The 15,170-nt window shown below is 38.1% G+C and overlaps 1 protein-coding gene across 3 annotated transcripts in view; it reads left to right on the forward strand.

Annotated features, from left to right (window-relative positions):
* Positions 1-15,170, forward strand: part of TENM1 (teneurin transmembrane protein 1) — an 891,941-nt gene that overhangs the window by 666,691 nt on the left and 210,080 nt on the right. The window lies entirely within an intron of this gene.

Genomic DNA, 15,170 nt, shown 5'->3' on the forward strand with positions numbered 1-15,170 from the left:
CAGAAATAAAACCAATTGGTGAAAGGAAGAGAATAACCAACATCAGCTCAAATCAACAAATTACCTTCTAATTTGGCTGCATAAAAATAGAATTGAAGGAACTTCCTTGGTGGCCCAGTGGTTAAGACTTCACCTTCCAATGCAGGGACTGTGGGTTTGATCCCTGGTCAGGGAGCTAAGATCCTGCTTGCCTCAGGGCCAAAAAATCAAAACATATAACAGAAGCAATACTGTAACAGATTCAATAAAGCCTTTTAAAATGGTCCATGTTTTTTAAAAAGTCTTTTAAAAAATTAAAAGATCATCTTCAAAAAAGTAGAACTGGAATTGACTGGTTTTACAAAGCAATAGCTGAACTTCAGGGAATATATCGGAAAGGTAGGAGGTTTGGATATCAAAGTAAGGAGTTGAACTTGATGAATTTTCTAGCTCTCCCAGGTCCTAACACCCTATTATTCTAGCTTGTAGTTGGTTGTGGCATGTTTAAAGAGAGAATAGAACATTTGAGAAACCAATAAGGAGGTTTTTGTAAGACTCAAGATGAAAAAGATGATGGAGGCCCTGATTAGCAGAGATCATCATAATAGCTAACACACAGCATTTATTGTCCACCCAGCCCTAGTATAAGCACTTTACATATATTTATTCATTTGATCCTTACAACAACCCATATTATAGGTGGGAAACCCATATTATAGATTATTATACAACAACCCATATTATAGATTTAGTGACTTGCCGAAGGTCACATAGTTAATCTATAGCTAAACTAGTATTCCAGCCCACGAATTCAGGCTTCAGAGTCCTGACTGTTAACTACTATGCTATGCTGGCTCTCAGAGAGAGAACTAGAAGTGGAAATGAAAACAAAAGAATTGAAAGACCTGGCTAGATATGAGCAGAAGGGGAGAAGAATATGAAAACATGATGCCAAGGTTCCTAGTTTTAGAAACCAGGAACATTAACATGATATTAACAAACATAATGAAATTGGGGTGAAAAAACTGTGTTATAAGTAGAAATTAAAAGGTAGGTTAGAAATATTTTGAGTTTAAGGTGATGATGTCAGGGAGAAATATGTAACATGATATCTGTGGAATTGAAAGTAAGTCAAGGACTTTAACTTTGTGTAAATATAGCCAGGTTAATATACTTCCTACCCATAACTTTCCCACAGTACAGTACAACCTCTCTGGAATGCTGATATTATGGGACAGGGATAGATACGAAGTCAAATTCTTTATATAATAATTCCATTGTTAATTCTTAGAACAGTGAATATGGCAGCTTTAAGGAAACATAAAATATGTCCTTAGAGTTCAGAAGACACTAATAACCAGACAGTCTTTTAACCACTTTAGTGATTTCCATAGAGTAAAATTATAAAGACTAAACGTATTGGCACTAAGTTGTGCATTTAAATGATATATAAGGACATTTATATGCCTTTGTCTTCGTCGTGCAGAGGATTTTGTTGACTCTGGATTCTTTACATTTTGTCTCTCCTTGTCATATTTATTTACAGGGGTAAAAATAAACTGTAGGTGCATGGTCTGCTGGGCAATGACGGCAGCTTTGTAAATATGTATGCAGCCCTTCCCCAGGTCTTTGACAGAAAGCAGTGCCTCTGTAATGCCTTGAACACACCTTCCGCATTAAGGATGCAGGGAGAGCCTATCAGTTTCAGAGATTGCCTGACGACCTCTGGCAGTGTCTCTCCTGTGAACTCCAATTAGACTTCATTTTCTAAATCGCAAGAACCCTTAGCAACAGTGTTGAATGGGATAAAAATGACTATATAAGCTCTCTTTCATTCCAAGTAAATTTTCCCATCTGCATGAAATATCCTTTCAGCCAACGGCTTTGGCTTTACCACTGAAGTATGCTATCAGATGTGTTTGAGGGCTTGGATGTGCCTGAAGATCTCTCAGTGCATCGTCTATAGAGATCAGGGGACATAGACCTTTCCGCGCTCACTTGGGAGGCTTATTGCCTCAGAAAAACCCCAAGCAAGAGTTTTAGGTGTCCATCAAGGGGACTAATGAAATTCATTTGGGGGAGAAAAGAGGTAATGTCAACATTTTTTTAAGAAGGAAGAAGAGATGTAATATCAGTCAGAAGGAAGAGAAAGTTCTCCTTAGCACAATTTTAACAGTATGTCCATTCATGCCAAAAGGAATGCTAAGCTTTATATATAAGGAATGGGGCTTCCCACGTGGCACTAGTGGTAAAGAACCTGCCTCCCACTGCAGGAGACATAAGAGATGAGGGTTTGATCCCTGGGTTAGGACAATCCCTTGGAGGAGGACATGGCAACCCACTCCAGTATTCTTGCCTGGGAAATCCCATGGACAGAAGAGCCTGGTGGGCTATGGTCCATCAGGTTGCAAAGAGTCAGACACAACTGAAGCGACTTAGCAGACATACATAAAAAGCAGTTTTCTAATTTACAAATAAATGTCTCAAGTAGCCACTCTGAGCCAGGATGTAATAATAATTGCCCCAGTAGTAGTTGTTTATAGTTTAATAAGTGAGAGCATGTTTTATTGAGGCCAAGAACATAAGTTTGATACCTTGATACTTTTAATATTGTGATGTCTTTGGCTTGCCCTTTTGGGAGATCACAGACTGCACATCGGTGGAAATGATGATAAGAGAATCTGTCACAGCACAGAGCTGTGGATAGACCAATACAAACTTTTCCATAGCTGAATAATCAGTTCAGAGCACAGAGCCGGAGGAGGAGCCAAGATGGCGGAGGAGTAGGACGGGGAGACCACTTTCTCTCCTACAAATTCATCAAAAGAATAACTGAACGCAGAGCAAACTTCGCAAAACAACTTCGGATCACTAGCTGAGGTCGTCAGGCGCCCAGAAAAGCAGCCCATTGTCTTCGAAAGGAGACTTTTATGATTTTTTAATTAGGGGGAAAAAAAAAAATTTTTTTTCTTTTTTTTTTTTTCTTTTTCTTTCTTTTTTTTTCTTTTTTTTCTTTCCTTTTTCTCTTCTATTTTCTATTTTTCTTTTTCTCTTATTTCTTTTAAAGTCCTCTAGTACTCCTCTACTACTCCTTAATTTTCATTTTCAATACACTATAACCTTACAAAAAAAAAAAAAAAGAAGAGAAGCCCTATTTTTAAACCGAAGATTATTCTCTCCCAATCTTGACTCTCTCTTTTCTACCTCAGAACACCTCTATTTCCTCCTTTCCCCTTCTCTTCCCAATCCAATTCTGTGAATCCTTGTAGGTGACTGGGCTACGGAGAACACTCTGGGAACAGACAGCTGCGTAGATCTGTCTATCTCCTCTTGAGTCGCCCTTTTTCTCCTCCTGTTCATCTCTATCTCCCTCCTCCCTCTCCTCTTCTTCATGTAACTCTGTGAACCTCTCTGGGTGTCCCTAACGGGGGAGAATCTTTTAGCCATTAACCTAGAAGTTTTCTTATCAGGGCTGTATAGCTGGAGAAGTCCTGAGACTACAGGAAGAATAAAACTGAAATCCAGAGGCAGGAGACTTAAGCCCAAAACCTGAGAACACCAGAAAACTCCTGACTACATGGAACTTTAAGTAATAAGTGACTGCCCAAAAGCCTCCATACCTACACTGAACCAACCACCACCCAAGAGCCAATAAGTTTTAGAGCAAGACATACCACGCAAATTCTCCAGCAACGCAGGAACATAGCCCTGAACATCAACATACAGGCTGCCCAAGGACACACCTAACACATAGACCCATCTCAAAACTCATTACTGGGCACTCCATTGCTCTCCAAAGAGAAGAAATCAAGTTCCATGCACCAGAACACTGGCACAAGCTCCCCTAACCAGGAAATCTTGACAAGCCAATCGTCTAACCCCACCCACTGGGTTAATCCTCCACAATAAAAAGGAACCACAGACCTCCAGAATACAGAAAGGCCACTCCAGATACAGCAATCTAAACAAGATGAAAAGGCAAAGAAATACCCAACAGGTAAAGGAACATGAAAAATGCCCACCAAGTCAAACAAAAGAGGAGGAGATAGGGAATCTACCTGAAAAAGAATTTAGAATAATGATAATAAAAATGATCCAAAATCTTGAAAACAAAATGGAGTTACAGATAAATAGCCTGGGAACAAAGATTGAAAAGATTCAAGAACTGTTTAATAAAGACCTAGAAGAAATAAAAAAGAGTCAATTAAAAATGAATAATGCAATGAATGAGATCAAAAACACTTTGGAGGGAACCAAGAGTAGAATAACGGAGGCAGAAGATAGGATAAGTGAGGTGGAAGATAAAATGGTGGAAATAAATGAAGCAGAGAGGAAAAAAGAAAAAAGGATCAAAAGAAATGAGGACAACCTCAGGGACCTCTGGGACACTGTGAAACGCCCCAACATCCGAATCATAGGAGTTCCAGAAGAAGAAGACAAAAAGAAAGGCCATGAGAAAATACTCGAGGAGATAATAGCTGAAAACTTCCCTAAAATGGGGAAGGAAATAGCCACCCAAGCCCAAGAAACCCAGAGAGTTCCAAACAGGATAAACCCAAGGCGAAACACCCCAAGACACATATTAATCAAACTAACAAAGATCAAACACAAAGAACAAATATTAAAAGCAGCAAGGGAAAAACAACAAATAACACACAAAGGGATTCCCATAAGGATAACAGCTGATCTATCAATAGAAACCCTCCAGGCCAGAAGGGAATGGCAGGACGTCCTGAAAGTAATGAAAGAGAATAACCTACAACCTAGATTACTGTATCCGGCAAGGATCTCATTCAGATATGAAGGAGAATTCAAAAGCTTTACAGATAAGCAAAAGCTGAGAGAATTCAGCACCACCAAACCAGCTCTTCAACAAATGCTAAAGGATCTTCTCTAGACAGGAAATACAGAAAGGTTGTATAAACGTGAACCCAAAACAAAAAAGTAAATGGCAACGGGACCATTCCTATCAATAATTACCTAAATGTAATGGGTTGAATGCCCAACACAAAAGACAAGATTGGCTGAATGGATACAAAAACAGACCTATATATGCTTGTCTTACAAGAGACCCACCTCAAAACAAGAGACCTACAGACTAGAAAGTGAATGGGCTGAAAAAAATTCATGCACGGAACAAAAGAAAGCAGGAGTCGCAATACTCATATCAGATAAAATAGACTTTCAAATAAAGGATGTGAAAAGAGACAAACAAGGACACTACATAATGATCAAAGGATCAATCCAAGAAGAAGATATAACAATTATAAATATATATGCACCCAACATAGGAGCACCGCAATATGTACGGCAAACGCTAACGAGTATGAAAGAGGAAATTAATAGTAACACAATAATAGTGGGAGACTTTAATACCCCACTCACAACTATGGATAGATCAACTAAACAGAAAATTACCAAGGAAACACAAACCTTAAATGACACAATGGACCAGCTAGACCTAATTGATATCTATAGGACATTTCACCCCAAAACAATCAACTTCACCTTTTTCTCAAGTGCACACGGAACATTCTCCAGAATAGATCACATCCTGGGCCATAAATCTGGTCTTGAAAAAATAAAAAAAATTGAAATCATTCCAGTCATCTTTTCTGACCACAGTGCAGTAAGATTAGATCCAATAACCAGGAAAAAATTGTTTAAAATCAAACATATGGAGGCTAAATAACACTTACTGCCTTCTGATAACCAACAAATCATAGAAGAAATCAAAAAAGAAATCAAATATGTATAGAAATGAATGAAAATGAAAACACAACAACCCAAAACCTATGGGACACTGTAAAAGCAGTGCTAAGGGGAAGGTTCATAGCATTACAGGCTTACATCAAGAAACAAGAAAAAAAACAAATAAATAACCTAACTCTACACCTAAAGCAATTAGAGAAGGAAGAAATGAAGAACCCCAGAGTTAGCAGAAGGAAAGAAATCTTAAAAATCAGGGCAGAAATAAATGCAAAAGAAACTAAAGAGACCATAGCAAAAATCAACAAAGCTAAAAGCTGGTTTTTTGAAAAAATAAACAAAATTGACAAACCATTAGCAAGACTCATTAAGAAACAAAGAGAGAAAAACCAAATTAACAAAATTAGAAATGAAAATGGAGAGATCACAACAGACAACACTGAAATACAAAGGATCATAAGAGACTATACCAGCAGCTCTATGCCAATAAAATGGACAACTTGGATGAAATGGACAAATTCTTAGAAAAGTATAACTTTCCAAAACTGAACCAGGAAGAAATAGAAGATCTTAACAGACCCATCACAAGCAAGGAAATCGAAACTGTCATCAAAATCTTCCAGCAAACAAAAGCCCAGGACCAGATGGCTTCACAGCTGAATTCTACCAAAAATTTAGAGAGGAGCTAACACCTATCTTACTCAAACTCTTCCAGAAAATTGCAGAAGAAGGTAAACTTCCAAACTCATTCTATGAGGCCACCATCACCCTAATTCCAAAACCAGACAAAGATGCCACAAAAAAGAAAAACTACAGGCCAATATCACTGATGAACATAGATGCAAAAATCCTTAACAAAATTCTAGCAAACAGAATCCAACAACATATTAAAAAAATCATACACCACGACCAAGTGGGCTTTATCCCAGGAATGCAAGGATTCTTCAATATCCGCAAATCAATCAACGTAATACACCACATTAACAAATTGAAAGATAAAAACCAAATGATTATCTCAATAGATGCAGAGAAGCCTTTGACCAAAATTCAACACTCATTTATGATTAAAACTCTCCAGAAAGCAGGAATAGAAGGAACATACCTCAACATAATAAAAGCTATATATGACAAACCCACAGCAAGCATCACCTTCAATGGTGAAAAATTGAAGGCATTTCCCCTGAAATCAGGAACAAGACAAGGGTGCCCACTCTCACCACTACTGTTCAACATAGTGTTGGAAGTTTTGGCCACAGCAAATCAGAGCAGAAAAAGAAGTAAAAGGAATCCAGATAGGAAAAGAAGAAGTGAAACTCTCACTGTTTGCAGATGACATGATCCTCTACATAGAAAACCCTAAAGACTCTACCAGAAAATTACTAGAGCTAATCAATGAATATAGTAAAGTTGCAGGATATAAAATTAACACACAGAAATCCTTGCATTCCTATACACTAACAATGAGAAAACAGAAAGAGAAATTAAGGAAACAATACCATTCACCATTGCAACAAAAAGAATAAAATACTTAGGAGTATATCTACCTAAAGAAACAAAAGACCTATACGTAGAAAACTATAAAACACTGATGAAAGAAATCAAAGAGGACACAAACAGATGGAGAAACATACCGTGTTCATGGATTGGAAGAATCAATATTGTCAAATGGCTATTCTACCCAAAGCAATCTATAGATTCAATGCAATCGCTATCAAGCTACCAACGGTATTTTTCACAGAACTAGACCAAAGAATTTCACAATTTGTATGGAAATACAAAAAACCTCGAATAGCCAAAGTAATCTTGAGAAGAAGAATGGAACTGGAGGAATCAACCTGCCTGACTTCAGACTCTACTACAAAGCCACAGTCATCAAGACAGTATGGTACTGGCACAAAGACAGACATATAGATCAATGGAACAGAATAGAAAGCCCAGAGATAAATCCACGAACCCCTATGACACCTTATCTTTGACAAGGAGGCAGGATATCAATGAAAGACAACCTCTTTTAACAGTGGTGGCTGGGAAAACTGGTCACCCATTGCAAGAATGAAACTAGAACACTTTCTAACACCATACACAAAATAACCAAATGGATTAAAGATCTAATGTAAGACCAGAAACATAAACTCCTAGAGGAGAAACATAGGAAAACACTCTCCAGACATAAATCACGCAAGATCTCTTGACGCCACTCCCAGAAATATTGGAAATAAAAGCAAAACTAAACAAATGGGACCTAAGGAAACTTAAAAGGTTTTGCACTACAAAGGAAACTATAAGCAAGGTGAAAAGACAGCCCCTCAGATTGGGAGAAAATAATAGCAAATGAAGAAACAGACAAAGGATTAATCTTAAAAATTATACAAGAACTCCTGCAGCTCAATTCCAGGAAAAATAAATGACCCAATCAAAAGAATGGGCCAAAGAACTAAAGCAGACATTCTCCAAAGAAGACATACCAGATGGCTAACCAAAACACATGAAAGATGCTTCAACATCACTCATTATTAGAGAAAATGCAAATCAAAAACCACAATGAGGTACCATTACACGCCCAGTCAGGATGGCTGGCTATCCAAAAGTCTACAAGCAATAAATGCTGGAGAGGGTGTGGAGAAAGGAACCCTCTTACACTGTTGGTGGGAATGCAAACTAGTACAGCCGATATGGAAAACAGTGTGGAGATTTCTTAAAAAACTGGAAATAGAACTGCCATATGACCCAGCAATCCCACTTCTGGGCATACACACTGAGGAAACCAGATCTGAAAGAGACACGTGCACCCCCAATGTTCATCGCAGCACTGTTTATAATAGCCAGGACATGGAAGCAACCTAGATGCCCATCAGCAGACGAATGGATAAGGAAGCTGTGGTACATATACACCATGGAATATTACTCAGCATTAAAAAGAATTCATTTGAATCAGTTCTAATGAGATGGATGAAACTGGAGCCCATTATACAGAGTGAAGTAAGCCAGAAAGATAAAGAACATTACAGCATACTAACACATATATATGGAATTTAGAAAGGTGATAACGATAACCCTATATGCAAAACAGAAAAAGAGACACAGAAATACAGAACAGACTTTTGAACTTTGTGGGAGAATGTGAGGGTGGGATATTTCAAAAGAACAGCATGTATACTATCTATGATGAAACAGATCACCAGCCCAGGTGGGATGCATGAGACAAGTGCTCCGGCCTGGTGCACTGGGAAGACCCAGAGGAATCGGGTGGAGAGGGAGGTGGGAGGGGGGATTGGGATTGGGAATACATGTAAATCCATGGCTGATTCATATCAATGTATGACAGAGCACAGAGCCTACTACAAATCACAAATCATACATTGGGAGTTTCCAGCATTAATATTTTCTTCTTAAGGGTGATGGTTTTACCCTGTTCGGTTAAGTGAAAAGCATTTGTGCGTCAAGTGTCTAGATTTCAGCATTCTTTGCTAACTGAGGATATTATTGGATAGACAAGTGTGTTGGGTTTGTAATCAAAGGACTGAGACAGTTTTGTATCTGTAGCCAAGAATGAGTAGAGACTCACCTCAACCTCAGTGTTTCCAGCCGCTGATCACTGAGCTAAGCAATATACAATCTCGAGTTATGGGAGAATATTTCATTTGGCCTAAAAGCAAACAGGATTTATTCCAAAGGAAATATTCTAGATATTGAAAAAAAAAGCCAGTTGAGTATTTTATTGAATTCAAAAATTGTAAGCCAGGCATGATTTTTCTGTCTTGTCAGGTTTTTCAGATTTGCCAAAGAACTTTTCACCAGTTTATAAAGGAAATCCAAAGCCACGTGATAAGCATAATCCAGGAAGCATTAAGCTGAAAGTCAGTTCCACTCTTGATCTTCAACACTAGATTCTTTCACATTTAGTTCTTATCCAAGAATTTGAGACTCATCTCAAGAGTTTTATAGGCTGGAGTGTGTTGTCGTTGTTGCTGCTGTTGTTACTGCTGCTTCTGTGTACAGAAAGAGCTAGCTGGCATGTTGTATCATTTTGTGGTCTCTTCAATCAAATTGCTGTTCAAATGTAAGATGGTGTTAAGTTATTAAAATATGTTGAAGCCCATTGTGATGCTGGGGCCAAAAGACAAGTGTTATGCTTACGTCATAGGTTTTCTGTGTAAAACTGAGAGATATACTGTCACACCTCAAACCCAGAAATGTGATATATAGCCCACAGTAAAACCAAATATTCTTTAAATTTAATTTTATTTATAATTGTATGATAATTACTTTACAATATTGTGATGATTTCCGCCATACATCAACATGAATCAGCCATATTATACACATGTCCCCTTCCTCTTAAACCTCTCTCCCACCCCTCTAGGTAATCACAGAGCACCAGCTTTGAGTTCCCTGCATCATACAGCAAATTCCCATTGGATATCTATTTTACATATGGTACTGTATATGTTTCAATCTCTCTCAAGTCATCCCACCCTGTCCCTCCTGAGCTCTGACCACAAGTCTATTCTTTATGTCTGCATCTCCTTTGCTGTCCTGCAAATAGAATCATCAGGACCATCTTTCTAGATTCCATATATATGCGTTAGTATACAATATTTGTCTTTCTCTTTCTGACTTATTTCACTCTGTATAATAGGCTCTAGCTTCATCCAATTTATTAGAACTGACACAAATGTGTTCCTTTTTATAGCTGTGCAGTATTCCATGTGCATATATGGCACAACTTCTTTGTCCATTCATCTATCAATGGATATCTAGGTTGCTTCCATGCCTAGCCATTGTACATAGTGCTGCAGTGAACATTGGGTACATGTGTCTTTTTCAATTATGGTTTCCCAGGGGTATATGCTGGGTCATATGGTATCTTTAGTCCTAGTTTTTAAAGGAATCTCCATACTGTTCTCCATAGTGTCTGTATCAATTTGCTTTCCCACCAACAATACAAGAGGGTTCCCTTTTTTCCACACCCTCTCCAACTTTTATTAAAACCAAACCTTTGTCATAGCAAAGTACTATAAAGATCGCATGGAGGTGATATTGAATTTAGCTCTGTGCAATAAATGTGTTATCAACTAATAGATATGTTATCAACTAATATTTTCCCAACTGCTTTTCAGAGAAACAAGGACTCAGAGTGTATGTGTATATGCATGTGTGTGTGTATACCTGCATGTGTCCTGAGCATGTGTGCTACAAAGTTAACAGTTATTCCACTTTCAAGTAGAATGTCTACCACTGAAGTATTCAAGGAGCTGAAAAACAATACCAAGTACACCCACTATTCTTGTTGTTGTTTAGTCTCTAAGTCGTGTCTGACTCTTTGCAACTGCATGGACTACCATGCGCCAGATTTCCCTGTCCTTAATTATCTTCTGGAATTTGCTCAAAGTCATGTCCATTGAGTCAATGATGCTACTATTTTTGGTTGATTCATTGCTTGATTTTAGTGAACAGCTGGGTATACACTCTAATAACTTTTCCAGTTCTTAACCTGCTTGACTTGGGCAATGCTCACACTTATCAAATCAACTTACTTTTTCCCTTACTCTTATTTCCCATATTCAATCACAAAAAAACAATGAGAAAATCTTCATAGTTTCCCCAATAAAATTTGTATTATAGTCTATCAAAGAGAAGGTCTCTATCTATTCAGGTTCTTTCATCCTGAATTCTTTATTTTCCTTAGGCTCCCAGTCTGCTTTCCTTTGATCTTTTACTGATTCTACTGGATGCTGAACAAGTGGACATGTAATATTTTCTTATTTTTCATGAATTTTTACATAAAAGGTGTCCTTTGCTTGTTTAGAATGCCATATGATATTATTGAAAATATTACTTACATGTGTATTTTGGAACCTGATACCCAGGGCTTCCAAGGTGGTGCTAGTGGTAAAGAATCCACCGGCCAGTGCAGGAGACAAAAGAGAGGTGGGCTCGATCCCTGGTGGGGAAGACCCCCTGAAGGAGGAAATGGCACTCCACTCCAGTATTCTTGCCTAGAGAAGCCCATGGACAGAGGAGCCTGGCAGGCTTCAGTCCATGGGGTTGCAAAGAGTTGGACATGACTGAAGCTACTTAGCACACATGCAACTGATACCCAGACTTAATATTTCAGAGTATCCAATGTTATTATTGTTTAACATTGGGCACAGCCAAAGTGCCAAGAATAACAGAATTTACTAAGAATTTTTGTCTACAAAGTAAATCTGAGAGAAACAGTTCTGAGGTAGGCTGTGAAGGATTTACTGTTTAATCAAATAGTTCTTTGTCAGCATGCAACAAAGAGGTGTTCCAGCTGTAACCTAGTTCAATTTATACAAGTGTTGTTCATTGTTGACATGCATAAAGAAGCTTATTAAAAATGAAATGTCTCAATAGAACTTTAAAGTGTCTGCCTATATTTTTCATGTTCTTTTCCAATACATTGGCACAGAAGACTGTTTATGTTTTAGCATTCTTTTGTCATATTTTGTAGTCTGTAATGTTAATGTATTTTCAACCAGATAGAAAATATTGCACACAGAACTATTCACAAGACAAATATATTAGAACAAATATCATTTCTATCATGTTTATAAATTATACAGTCGTCAGCATCTGTTTTCTGTTAGTCCTTCCCCCACACCCACAGCACTGCTGATCCTAAAAGATTGGGATTGAAAACACCTTAGAATCAGTCCAGAAACTCCATTTGGAAATGGATGCAATTGCAAGAGTGTGGATACAGTTCAAAGTGAGGAATGCTTCATGTTGGAAACCTGCTTCTCCATGTGTAGTGATTTATTTCTTAGAGGATTTCCTTCATCAAACGAATATTGCTTCTCACCTGGATCCTTGTGGAGCTGAAACTGTCAATCAGATTAAGAGTTGTGGCATATGTCTCTGGGGAGAGGGATTAAGTGCTGAGGTTAAGTCACATCTCCACTTATTTACGTGGACTTCCCTGGTGGCTCAGTGGTAAAGAATCTACCTGCCAATGTAGGAAACACAGGTTCAATCCCTGTGTTGGAAAGATCTCCTGGAGAAGGAAATGGCAACCCATGCCAGTATTCTTGCCCGGGAAATCCCACAGACAGAGGAGTCTGGTGGGCTGCAGTCCATGGGGTTGCAAAAGAGTTGGACATGACAGAGTGCCTAAATGACAACAAGAAAAACCACTTACTCATTCAACAGAGTGGTTCCTAAAGACAGTCATTTCTTTTTTTTATTGTTGATAACATTTTCAGTTCAGTTCAGTCACTTAGTTGTGTCCGACTCTTTGTGACCCCATGGACTGCAGCACGCCAGGCCTCCCTGTCCATCACCAACTCCCGGAGTTTATTCACACTTATCTCCATTGAGTTGGTGATACCATCCAACCATCTCATCCTCTGTCATCCCCTCTCCTCCCGCCTTCAGTCTTTCCCAGCATCAGGGTCTTTCCAAATGAGTTGGTTCTTCACATCAGGTGGCCAAAGTATTGGAGTTTCAACTTCAGCATCAGTCCTTCCAGTGAATATTCAGGACTGATTTCCTTTAGGATGGACTGGTTGAATCTCCTTGCAGTCCAAGGGACTCTCAACAGTCTTCTCCAGCACCACAGTTCAAAAGCATCAATTCTTCAGTGCTCAGCCTACTTTATGGTCCAATTCTCACATCCATACATGACTACTGGAAAAACCATAGCTTTGACTAGACGGACCTTTGTTGGCAAAGTGATGTCTCTGCTTTTTAATATGCTGTCTAGGTTGGTCATAGCTTTTCTTCCAAGGAGCAAGCATCTTTTAATTTCATGGCTGCAGTCACCATCTGCAGTGATTTTGGAGCCCAAGAAAATAAAGTCTGTCACTGTTTCCATTGCTTCCTCATCTATTTGCCATGAAATGATGGGACCAGATGCCATGATCTTAGTTTTCTGAATGTTGTGTTTTAAGCCAGCTTTTTCACTCTCCTCTTTTACTTTCATCAAGAGGCTCTTTAATTCCTGTTTGCTTTCTGCCATAAGGGTGGTGTCATCTGCATATCTGAGGTAACTGATATTTCTCCCAGCAATCTTGTTTCCAGCTTGTGCTTCATCCAGCCTGGCATTTCGCATAATGTACTCTGAATATAAGTTAAACAAGCAGGGTGACTATATATAGCCTTGACGTATTGCTTTCCCAATTTGGAACCAGTTCATTGTTCCATATCCAGTTCTAACTGTTGCTTCTTGACCTGTATACAGATTTCTCAAGAGGCAGGTCAGGTTGTCTGGTTTCCCCATCTCTTGATGAATTTTCCACAGTTTGTTGTGATCCACACAGTCAAAGGCTTTGGTGTAGTCAATAAAGCAGAAGTAGATGTTTTTCTGGAACTCTCTTGCTTTTCCTGGGATACAACAGATGTTGGCAATTTGATTTCTGGTTCCTCTGCCTTTTCTAAATCCAGCTTGAACATCTGGAAGTTCTTTCCAAATAAGTATATATCTGTAAAAATATCTTGGTCTGCATATATTTAAATTTCATATATATAACTTGCTTTGTTCCATTATCATTATGTTTTTAAGATTTATCAATTTTCTACCTCTACTGTGTTCAACTTCTGTATTTTTTTTTTGCATCATGTGAACACACCAAAATTTATATATCCACCTTCCTATTGATGTACATTTGGGTTGGACACACACACACACACACATGCACGTATCAATGAATATAGTTTGAAATGTTCTTAGTCTTTTCTGTTTCATATGGATTTTAAGGTCAGGTTTTCAAGCTCTATGAAAAAGGCTATTGGAATATTGACTGTAATTACATATTCATGTTCTTGCATGAAAGAACATTGAACCTTTTTTTGCAAGATATGTTATGGAACATACCTCAAGATAATAAAAGCTATATATGACAAATCCACAGCAAGCATTACCCTCGATGGTGAAAAAAATGAAAGCATTTCCCCTAAAATCAGGAAGAAGACAAGGGTGCCCACTCTCACCACTACTATTCAACATAGTTTTGGAAGTTTTGGCCACAGCAATCAGAGCAGAAAAAGAAGTAAAAGGAATCCAGATTGGAAAAGAAGAAGTATATCTCTCGCTGTTTGCAGATGACATGATCCTCTACATAGAAAACCCTAAAGACTCTTCCAGAAAATTACTAGAGCTAATCAACGAATATAGTAAAGTTGCAGGATATAAAATTAACACACAGAAATCCCTTGCATTCCTATACACTAACAATGAGAATACAGAAAGAGAAATTAAGGAAACAATACCATTCACCATTGCAACAAAAAGAATAAAATACTTAGGAGTATATCTACCTAAAGAAACAAAAGACCTATACATAGAAAACTATAAAACACTGATGAAGAAATCAAAGAGGACACAAACAGATGGAGAAATATACCGTGTTCATGGATTGGAAGAATCAATATTGTCAAAATGACTATACTACCCAAAACAATCTATAGATTCAAAGCAATCCCTATCAAGCTACCAACGGTATTTTTCACAGAACTAG

The sequence above is a fragment of the Cervus canadensis genome, chromosome X (assembly GCF_019320065.1).
Source record: "Cervus canadensis isolate Bull #8, Minnesota chromosome X, ASM1932006v1, whole genome shotgun sequence".
In the NCBI taxonomy this organism is placed as follows: domain Eukaryota; kingdom Metazoa; phylum Chordata; class Mammalia; order Artiodactyla; family Cervidae; genus Cervus; species Cervus canadensis.